Here is an 11,917-nt window from a genome sequence, read left to right on the forward strand (position 1 = left end):
AGCTCCCGGCTCCTGGCCCCACGCTTCCCACTCCCAGGCCGGCTTCAGCCTCTCCTCCAGGGCTTGGCTGCAGTCAGAAGCCTCTGGCGCTAGTTGAGGTCAATGGCAGCCCTGATTTAATTATTAAAAGACCACGTCGAGCCGGGTTCATGGGTACCTGGTCTCTGATTGGTGGGAATCAGATGAAAAATGAAAATGTCACTGCCTTTTTAAAAGAGAAGACGTGGGCTGAATTCTTGGGGTTTTGGCAGTAGGCAATCATTTGGGTCTTTTATTTACGAGATATCCAAGGATGCTTTTTGATTTTTTGCTTTCCCCTCTGAGTGTTCAGAAACATATCAGCATTTGAAAGCTCTGTAGAATGATGGAGTTTTTGTTTCTGTACTAATTTATTTTTCAAGGGATAGTAATTATATGTTGGGTCAGGTTTAACGAAGAAAATGAACAAGAAGCTGGGTTAGAAAGTAATGTCTGTGTGGTGGTGGGGAGAGGACTTTTAGGAGGAAACATCTCAGCCTATTTCCAAAATGGGGGAGTGGGAAGGATGTAAGTCGAGTGTTCCAGGCAGAGGGAACAAGATATGCCGAGTGCTTGCTGTGCTGGGGTATTAGTGTGGCTGGCGCATCAGGAAACAGAGCAAAGGAAGAATGACAGCCGTTGAAACTGGAGGGTAATTAAGGTCTTGAACTCTCAGTGCCTTGCAGACCGTAGAAGGAGTTTGGACTTTCTTCCAAGTGGTAGGGAAATTGGAGTTTTAAGCTGGAAAGTAACATGATTTACCAAGGAAATGGCAGGGGAAACTTCTATTCCAGTGGCTACTGCCACTGCTGAAAAGTCAACATTACAGTAATGGCTACCAGTTCTAAGGTCCTTATGAGGTATTCTCCTTCAAGGGGACCAGCCAAATACATAGAAGCAGGAATGTCAATTTCTTTAGACTCCCTTTTGTCATGGATCAGCCAATAGTTTGCTTCCCTACCATAGTTCCTCATTCTGGAATTGGATTTGGCTTTGCTGCAAGCACTATTCTCTATTAATTATAGACCTATTATACTGTTCTGGTGATGGTTAACACTAAAAGCCCAGATTTCAACCACTATGCAATATATCCATGCATCAAAACTGCACTTGTACTTCTAAATTTATACAAAATAATAATAATAGGTCTATCACATTCTCCCATAGACCCATTCATCTAACTAAAGGCCATAGGCTTTTATTTTGGGAGAACTACTTTTCCTCTCTGCCTATCCCTAGTCTAATGAGAGACCAAATGGGAGCTGCAGTAGCCACGGTGATTGACAGAGGTAGTTTTTGGCCTAAGCTAGCCAGCTATACAGTACCTGTGCTGTAATTGATTTATTACCTCTCACTTTCAAATTCACTTTTCATGCTTTCTCTGTATAGATGGATCTGACCCCTTAAAATAGTCTTCTACTACTTCTTTCAGCATTCTCTATGGGCAGAACTTACCATTGTGTGTGTACCTACCACAGTGGTAAGTTCTGCCCATAGAGAATGCTAGAGAGGCATTGAAATAGAAAAGCGTTTACTTTCTGGTTCCGGTGTGTTTCCCTGACAGGCTCCTGCAGCATGGAAGGCCTCTCTAGAATCCGTCTTCTGCAGCACAGGTGGCTATGCTAGCCCTACTCAGAGGCCAGAAGGGCAGTGGTGAAGGAAACTCCTCCAGGTGGGCATCATTCAAACAGTACAGTTGTTTACCCAGCATGTTTGGAGAGAGAGATGACCAGAATGGGCAGTTGCTATTGACTTGTGTAGATTGTTAGTGACTTGGAAAGAATGAGATTGAAAAATAGGCGACAAGGAAGTGTGAGAAAGAGATATATGGAAGGACTTATCTGAATGTATACAAACTATGAAGTGTATCGGCTACATTAAATATATCCATTGCTAAGGAGATTCCTAATAATCAGCTGGACAAAATGGCACACTCTGTGGATATCAATCAGCATCACTGCCAGCAAGCCAGTGCTTGCTTAGTGGTCTTATAAGCAAAGTGGCCATAGTGGCAGGGATAGACACTATGCATGTGCTCAACAACCTGGAATTCCCCTTTCCAAAGTTTACCCTGCCAGCACTACTGCCAACTAGTTAATATTTCAAGAGGAGAGAACAACACTGAGTACCTGATAATGGCACCATTCCCAGGGGTAATGAACCAGCCATCTGGTGGCAGGTTGATTACATTGGACTTGTTCCATCATGGAGCAAAGATTCATCTTAATTGGAATAATTACCTATTTTGGAAATGGATTTGCCTTTACTGCTTATAATGCTTCTGCCAGCACCACTGTCTGTGAACTCACAAAATGCCCTGTCTACCATCAGTGCATTCTACTCAACATTGCATTTGATCAGGGAACTCATTTCATAGCAAAGGAGGTGCAGCAATGGACCATGCCAATGGTATTAACGAGGGTTACCACATACACCATCGCTTGGAAGCAGCTGGCATAACTAAATGGTGAAATGGCCTACTGAAGACTCAATTATGATCTCAGCTGGAAGACAATACCCTGGAAAATGGGATTCTGTCTTATATGTTTTGAGTGAGAGACCATTATATTTTGCTGTTTTTCCCATAGCCAAGATACATTTAAATCTAGTTATGGCAGTGAGAGTAGCTCTGCTTATAATACCTTCTACTCTCAGAATTTTTCCTTCCTTGCTTGGAAACTCCATCTTCTGCTGGTTTAGAGACCTCAGCCTCCAAGGAGAGGTACTTCCATCAGGAGTTGCAACAATGGTTTTGCCATGTTACACGATGAGATTACCACTTGGCCATTTCCTTACACCACTGAGGCAAAAGGCAAAAACAGGAGGTAATCCACTGGCTGGAGTGATGGATCCTGATGACTGAGAGGATATTGGTTTGTTTCTAGACAATAGGGGAAAGTATGCTCTAGAATCTAGGGAATCCTCTAAGGATCCTCTTAGTACTTCAATGTTAAGGTAAATGAAAAACAACAGCAATTGAAAATAAAAGATAAGAGTGTTTGAGGACTTAGACCTTTTGGAAATGAAGGTTTGGATCACTCCACCAAGAATCCTGACCAGCTGAGTTTCTGGCTGAGGGCAGAGGAAATACAGAATGGGTAGAGGTGGGGGGAAAGCTATAGATATCAATTATAGCTTGCAAACAATTATAGAAATGAGGACAGCAGTAACTTTGCATATTTTTATTGGCTTGTCATATGTGTGTGTTGATTTGTATTTACTCACCATTTTCTTTTCACTCCTTCCCCATTTGAATGTTTTATTCAAACTCTTGGCACTTGTGTTGTTTTCCTAGGACTGCTACCATAGGGCTACCACAAACTTGGTAGCTTAAAACAGAAATATATTTTCTTGCAGTTCTAGAGGCTAGACATCTGAAAACAAGATGTTAGCAGGGTTAGTTTCTTTGGGAAGCTCCGAGGGCCTTTTTCCTAGTTCCTGGTGGCTGCCTGGCAACCTTTGGTATCCTTCTTGGCATTATCATGCATTACTCTGATCTCTGCCTCCATTTTCACGTGAATGTCTCTGTGTTTCATAGTCCTCTCTTCTTCATTTAATAAAGACCCCAGTCTTCAGATTCAGAACCCACCCTAAATCCAGGATGATCTTTTTTTTTTTTTTTTTTTTGAGACGGAGTTTCACTCGTTACCCAGGCTGGAGTGCAATGGCGCGATCTCGGCTCACCGCAACCTCCGCCTCCTGGGTTCAGGCAATTCTCCTGCCTCAACCTCCTGAGTAGCTGAGATTACAGGCACACGCCACCATGCCCAGCTAATGTTTTGTATTTTTAGTGGAGACGGGGTTTCACCATGTTGACCAGGATGGTCTCGATCTCTTGACCTCGTGATCCACCCGCCTCAGCCTCCCAAAGTGCTGGGATTACAGGCTTGAGCCACCGCGCCTGGCCCAGGACGATCTTAAGAGTTGTTTTTTTTTTAGACAAAGTCTGGCTGTATCACCCAGGCTGGAGTGCAGTGGTGCAATCTCAGCTCACTGCAACCTCCGCCTTCAGTGCTCAAGCTACCTTCCCACCTCAGCCTCAGAGTAGCCGGGACCACAGGTGCACACCATCATGCCTGGCTAATTTTTGTATGTTTTGTAGAGATGGAAGTCTCACTATATTGCCCAGGCTGGTCTCGAACTACTGAGATCAAGTGATCCACCTGCTGCCTCAGCCTCCCAAAGTTCTGGGATTACAGGCATGAGCCATTGTACCTAGCTGATCTCAAAATTTAATAGCATCTGCCAAGATTGTTTCCAAATAAAGTTCCAGTCACAGGTATTGAGGTTTAGGACTTGGATCTTTTTGAGGCCACAATGCAACTTTCTACATAAGTTAACTTCACAATTTGTCTTTAGGTAATAATATTTGGTGGAACCGAGTATGAGGATTAATTCATATAGCCAGTGATGGATACAATTACTCCCAGGACTCTCCTCGTTTTGAGGAAAGCATAAACTTCACTTGTAAGAAGATAGCTGTACCTTATTACATAGAAAGATAGCTTTGTTTATTGCAGAAAGGTGCATGTAGAAGCTAAATAGTTGGGCGGGCTTCTAAAGTGCATGCTGCAATGTGAGCAGCTTCTCTGGTGTCTGACTCTTGCAACACATGCAGCTCCTCCAGTGCTCAGCGCCTGCAGCAATATCCCCACCTCTGCCCCATCAGGTGCTTCCAGTGAACTGCTTTCCCCAACACCTAGAGGATGGATTTCTGATCTGTGAAGCATCATAGATTCCAAGGCATTCATTCAGTGAGCACTGGCCATGCCCTCTCCAATAAGGGCTAGAGCTCAGGCATGGGGGTGGCGGGCGTGGGGATGACACGAAGGGAAGCTCTTTTTCCCTTCCCTGAGATGGTGCCCCATCTCAGCCCTAGGAGGAGTGCCTGCACCTTACACATACTATTTATACATTTAGAGTTTTCTTGCCTTCTTCCTAGATATTTGCTCAATACTCCAATCCCTTGCTATAGTTTAAATTCTTTATATTATTGTCTCTATTCAAATTACTGCATGGTTTATCTCCCCTGACTGGACTCATTATCCCACCTTCCTGGCCACTGTGATTGGTGGGAAGAAGGTATATGACCAAGCCAGACCAAAGAGTATCCTACCAGGATTTGTTGAAGTGCAGCCAGGAAAAAAAGCAACTTCGTTTTCTGGTAGTAAAACCGGCAGGATGTGAACTAAAAGCAACAGGCTGAGATATCTTCTGTGAATATGAGGATGATATGCATTAACAGATAACAAAGCTGACATGTAGAGAGGAACAGAGACAAAAGGTGGAGAGAAAAGAAAAATAAGTGTAATATTACTTGCACCAAGCTTGTCCAGCTCTAGGCCTGTAGTTCACATGTGGCCCAGGACAGCTTTGAATGTGGCCCAACAATAATTTGTAAACTTTCTTGAAACACTGTGAGACTTTTTTGTAATTTTTTTTTTTTAAAGCTCATCAGCTATTATTAGTGGTAGTGTATTTTATGTGTTGCCCAAAATAGTTATTCCAATGTGGCCCAGGGAAGCCAAAAGATTGAACACCTCCTGACTTACATGAAAAGCTCAGTAGTATAAAGATACCAATTCTCCTCAAATGTAGCTACAAATCTAGTGTTATCCCAAACCATAGCCAATGATAATTTTTATAAAATTAATCAGATTCTAAATTTCATCTGGAAAAGAAAATGCAAGAGCACAACAGAAAATTAAAAAAAAAAAAATGCATTAAGACTGCCAGGGACCAGGCACAGTGGCTTGTGCCTGTAATCCCAGCACTTTGGGAGGTTAAGATGGTAGAATCACTTGAGGCCAGGTGTTTGAGACCAGCCTGGGCAACATAGCAAGACCTCATCTCTATAAAATATGAGTAGTCGTAGCTACTTGGGAGACTGAGGCAGGAAGATTCCTTGAGCCCAGGAATTCAAGGCTGCAGTTAACTCTGTTCATGACACTGTACGGCAGCCTGGGTGACAGAGTAAGGCCTTGTCTCAAAAAAAAAATTTTTTTTTTAAACCTGCTATACAGGTGTGGTGGTTCATCCCTATAATCCCAGCACTTTGGGAGGTTGAAGTGGATGGGTCACTTGAGCCCAGAAGTTTGAGACCAGCCTGGGAAACATGGAAAAACCCCATCTCTACAAAAAATACAAAAATTAGCTGGGTGTGGTGGTATGCATCTGTAATCCTAGCTACTGGGGAGGCTGAGGTGGGAAAATCGATTGAACCCGGGAGGTTGAGGCTGCAGTGAGCCATGATGGTGCCACTGCACTCCAGCCTGCATGAGACCTAGTCTAAAAAAAAAAATAAAAAAAAAAAAGAAAAGAAAAAACCTGCTAGATACAAAAACATGCTGAAAAGCAATAATAATTAATATAGTGTAGTATTGGGACAGGGATGATGGACAAAAATGTGGTGGAAAATAGAAAACACAGATCCATGTATTTAAAGAATCTAGTAAATAATGGTGGCATTTCAGCTCTGTTGGAAAAGGATAAACTATTAGTAAATGTTATGTCAATTGGCTATTTTTAAAAACATATATGATCAGATCTTTATTTCATAATAAAAATAAATTCCACATGGTTTCCCACTGTCTCTGCTCTTAGGCCTCTTTTGGAGGTGTTTCTAATGAGATTTGTCAAATGTATACATTTCAAAGATCCTCAGCTCCATTAGGTTTTATTGTCAAATCTGAATCCAGTATCCATATGGTTTATTTATAAATGATTATACACAAATACATTTTCTTTGTAGAAATTCAGTACACAGACACACACACACACACACACACACACACACACACACACACACACACAGTCTCCTTTAATCTTGCTCCTGCCATTCCACTTTCCTCCTCAGAATTAATACTTGATATGACATCTACTTTGAGTAATTCAGAAATTATCCATTGTGCCAGTCTTCTGGTTTTTAGTGCTGCTATGAATTAATTTTTGTGTTTCTATTTCTTCTGTTAATTTAATTAAGTTTTGAAAGAGTATGGAAATAAATATGTATTTTTAGTTTTGAAAGTAAATATGGAGTTTTGAAAGAATATGAATATAAATATGTACTTTTAAATTGGCAAATAATGTACATCTCATGGAGTACTTGGTGATGTTTTGATACACATAATGCATAGTAATTAAATCAGGGCACTTAGCAAAGCTATCATTTCTCATTTAAGTAACCTTAAAACAAAAGATCAGCCGGTCATTTCAAAAATTATTCATTTTATAGCTCATATGAAACTAAAATAGGCCTGTCTATTCTAAAAATACAAAAAATTAGCTGGGTGTGGTGGCATGTGCCTGTAATCCCAGCTATTTGGGAGGCTGAGGCAGGAGAATCACTTGAACCCTGGAGGTGGAGGTTGCAGTGAGCCGAGATCATACCACTGCACTCTAGCCTGGGCAACAAAGGCGAAATTCTGTCTCAAAAAAGAGAGAAAAGAAAGGAAAATGCATTCCAGCTGGGTGCAGTGGTTCATGCCTGTAAAAAGCGGAAGAAACTGTAAGAAAGTAGAAAAAATTATTGATGCAGATAAAGACAGAAACTGATGACATAGAAAAACAGAAAACAGAGAGGAGTCTATTGATTTAAGAAAAAAAAAAAAACATAAAATAACCATTGGGTGAGTCTGACCGAGAAAAATGAGGTAAATCCCAAATAAAAACAATTAAGAATGAAAAAGGGAGTCCTAACTTCAGATACAGTGAAGTCTAAAATGATAAAAGGGAGAACACTGTGAACAACTTTGTGCCAGTAAATTTGAACATTTTAAATAAATGGATAACTTCTTTAGGAAAAAAAAGCTGAGCAAAAGTAACTCAGGAAGAAAGAAATGAACCTCTGGATTTTAGAAGTTGACCAAACATCCTGAAGAAAACTACTGAAAATGCTGGGGAAAAAAAACTAAAAGCCTTTTTTAAAAGCAACTACTGAACAGAGAATAAGAAATACAAGACCAAAATTAAGAACAAAGAAGAACCAAGAGAGCTAAATGAGCAGTAGAAGGTGTTTATGCTTTGTGGGGGTTACAATAACTTGAACTTTCATTTTGATGTCCCCACTGAGTGAAAGGTATGGCAGTTGCCCAGGGATTGCACAAAGAGGGAAGTTGAACAGGAAGAAGGTCCTCCTGACAGTGAGGTGGGAAATGAAAGAGCTATGTCCTGAGGGCAAGAATATAGCTGAAATAAACAAATCCTCTTGTGGTTATTTCCATCATGGTGGTGGTCCAAGCACTTTCAAGCTTTGAACTTAGACTAAGATGATCTTAGACTGATGATATCCTTAGGTGCCTAGCAGAAACAAAGAGATGTCTCTATAGGAAGGTAGATTCTTGTTAGGCTAGGATCATTCTCACAAATACATCTTAAAGTACTATTATCAGAACATGTGTAGTCAAGCTTAAACAGGCACACGAGGAAAGACGACAACATAAGCAAGAACAAACAGAAATAACAAAGGTCATAGAACCACAAATACTTCATATCTGGATTTAGCAGGTTATAAAATAAAACAACCATGGTAATTATTTAATGAAATAAGACAAATTTGGAATATCTTCACAAAAAATTACATTGCAGATATTTTTAAAAATCCCAAAGAATAAAATAAATTTATATGGTTCAGAAATTCTTCACTGTTTTAGTCTTCTGTTGGCACTCCATACTGGTTTTTAGTGCTGCTATGAATTAATTTTCTTTGAGATGGAGCCTTACTCTGTCACCCAGGCTGGAGTGCAATGGCACAGTCTCAGCTCACTGCAACCTCTGCCTCCTGGGTTCAAGTGATTCTCCTGCCTCAGCTTTCAGAGTAGCTGGGATTACAGTCATGTGCCACCACACCTGGCTAAATTTTTTTTTTTTTTTTTTTGGTATTTTTAGTAGAGACGGGGTTTCACCATATTGGCCAGGCTGGTCTTGAACTCCTGACCTCAGGTTATCTACCCACCTCGGTCTCCCAGAGTGCTGGGATTACAGGTGTAAGCCACCTTGACTGGCCTGAATTAATTTTTATGTTTATATTTTTACATAATTTTTATTTTTACATTTCTTCAATTTAATTGCATTTTGGAAGGGCAAGGAGGTAAATTTGCATTTTTTAGGTCACCTTGAAAGCCAGCTGATGACTTTAATAACAGACTAAATATAGCTGAAAAGAGAATTGGTGAACTAGGATTTAGGTCAGAAAGACAATAATTTTAAAGTGAAACAGAGAGACAAAAAGAAAATACAGAATAAAAAGAGAAATAAACAACAGAGGAGAATGGATTAATATACATTTCATCAGAATGTAGGAAGGAGAGGAGAGAGAAATGGGGCAGAGGTAACATCTGAAGAGATAACAGCTGAACATTTTCCAGAGGTGTTGAAAGACACTAATGTACAGACTAAGACAACCCAATGAATCTTGAGCAAAATAAGAAGAAACCTATATCTGAAATTGCCAAAACAAAATAGGGGAAGAACAAAGCTAAGAAGAAAATAAAAAAGAAAAAGAAAAGAAAACAGCGGAAGCAATCAGAGAAAAGTGGCAGATTGCTTTCAAAGGAGTAAATGTGAAACTGACACATGACGTTCAGCAGCAGCAAGGGATATCAGAAGACAATGGAAGGAGATCTTCCACTTACTGAGAGAAAATTATTGTCTAGCCCTATGCCTAGTGAAAAATATTTCAATAGTGAAGCTGAAATAAAGACATTTTCATGATAATGAAGACTGAGTTTTCCTAAGCAGAATCATACTAAAGAAAGTTATTTAAAAAGTGCTTTAGGCAGATTAAAAAGAAAGTAACATATAAAAAGGAATAAAAAGCAAAGAAAGTGGTGAATAAGTAAGTTTAATATACACTGAAAAAGCAAAAGAGCAAACAAGAACATAGCATCTAAAAATAGAAAAAAATGTATTTAAAAGGGTCATACATGTTGAAGAGGGTCAAATGGAATCAGACATCCTAAACAGCTTGTATGAAGGGTAAAAGTTAAATATGCATGTTGTAATTTCTAGGAGAATTACTAAAAGAATGGAAACAAATTACACAATCTCGCAGCAGTAAAGGGAAAAAATTTGATAAGAAACAATTTGTTGAAAGAAGCGGGAAAAGAGAGAAAAGTACATACCAAATAGGTAGAACAGATAGCACACCATAGGATGGTAAATTGAAACCCAAATATGTAGACAATTGCATTAAATGTATGTGGACTAAACACTCCAGTTTAAAGTCAAGCTTATCAAATCTAATTAAGAAAAACAAAACAGCCCAGGTGCAGTGACTCATGCCTATAATCCCAGCACTTTGGGAGGTCGATGTAGGTGGATCACTTGAGGTCAGGAGTTGAAAACCAGCTTGGCCAACATGGTGAAACCCCATATCTACTAGAAATACAAAAATTAGATGGCATGATGGCACATGTTTGTAATCCCAGCTACTTGGGAGGCTGAGGCAGGAGAATCACTTGAACCTGGGAGGCAGAGGTTGCAGTGAGCCCAGATCGTGCCACAGCACACTGGCTTGAGTGACAGAGTGAGATTCCATTTCAAAAAACAAAAACAAAAACAAAATCTATATGCAGCTTGCAAGAGAGACACATCCAGGGCATTTTGGGATCATGGATGGGAGGCAGGACTAGATTGCAGTTCTGGTCAGAGCAGCATGCAGAGGCTTGAATTATGAATTTTAGCTCCAGATCAACTGCAAGAACAAACTAACAATCCTGAGTGGACCCACAGACCCTCTGAAGGAAGAAGATTGCTCCTGCAGAACTCAGGAGACATCCCAAATACTGTGAGTGCTTCAACTGCAGAAGTGGGAAAAGGAGACCCTTCGCTTCTGAACACACACACCCACTGAATAAGCTGAAGGTCTGTTTTCAGGAGAAGTTTCCAACTTTACCTGGAGCTAAGTCAAGTTATAGAGCTGAGCCAAATGAAATACAGTGGTAGAGGAAGCAGCAGAAAGGCACTGGGAGCTCGCTGGGTCACCAAGCAGCCCATTTCTGCCTGGCACCACAGGGTTCCATCAGGAGGGTGGCAGAGGAGCAGGGGGTAAAACTCCAGAGGGAAAAGGAATTCTCTAGCTGAACTTTGTAACAATTTTAACTGGGTGAGAAGCCTCCTGGCCAGAACTCAGGGGAGGGCCCGACTCCGGCTTGCATACGTCACAGGCGGGGAAAGAATTAAAGCCCTTTTCTTTTGCAGCTGGGAGGCAGAAAGCCTTGGGCAAGTTTTCAAGCCCATCTTGCCCTCCACCTGAAAACAGTCTTGGGACTTTGTTGCAGGGGACATAGTGATTTGCTTGGGAGCTGGATAAGGCCTGTGACTGCCAGCTTTCTTCCACTTCCCTGACAACCTGCATGACTCAGCAGAGGCAGCCATAATCCTCCTAGGTACACAACTCCATTGACATGGGAATCTCACCCTCAACCCCCACAGCAGCCATAGCAAAACCTGCCCAAGGAGAGTCTGAGCTCAGACATGCCTGGTCCCACTGCTACCTGATGGTCCTTCCCTACCCAGCCTGGTAATGGAAGACAAAGGGCATATAATCTTGGGAGTTCTAGGGACCCATTCACCACCAGTTCCTCTCTATATTACTACAGCTCATGCTGTCTGGAAAGTGCCACCTCCTGGGAAGAGGCCAACTGGCACAAAAATAGAGCATTAAATCACCAAAGCTAAGAACCCTCACAGAGTCCGTTGTACCCTCCACCACCACCACTGGAACAGGCACTGGTATCCATGACTGAGAGACCCATAGATGGCTCACATCACAGGACTCTGTGCAGACAACCCCCAGTACCTGCACTTCGGCTCACAGAAAGCCACATCCACAGGAATAGGGGGAGAGTACTACGTTAAGGCAACACTCTGTGGGACAAAAAATCTAAACAACAACCTT

Source organism: Sapajus apella, unplaced genomic scaffold, assembly GCF_009761245.1.
Source record: "Sapajus apella isolate SASKATOON/1434 unplaced genomic scaffold, GSC_monkey_1.0 scaffold6, whole genome shotgun sequence".
NCBI classification, from domain to species: Eukaryota; Metazoa; Chordata; class Mammalia; order Primates; family Cebidae; genus Sapajus; species Sapajus apella.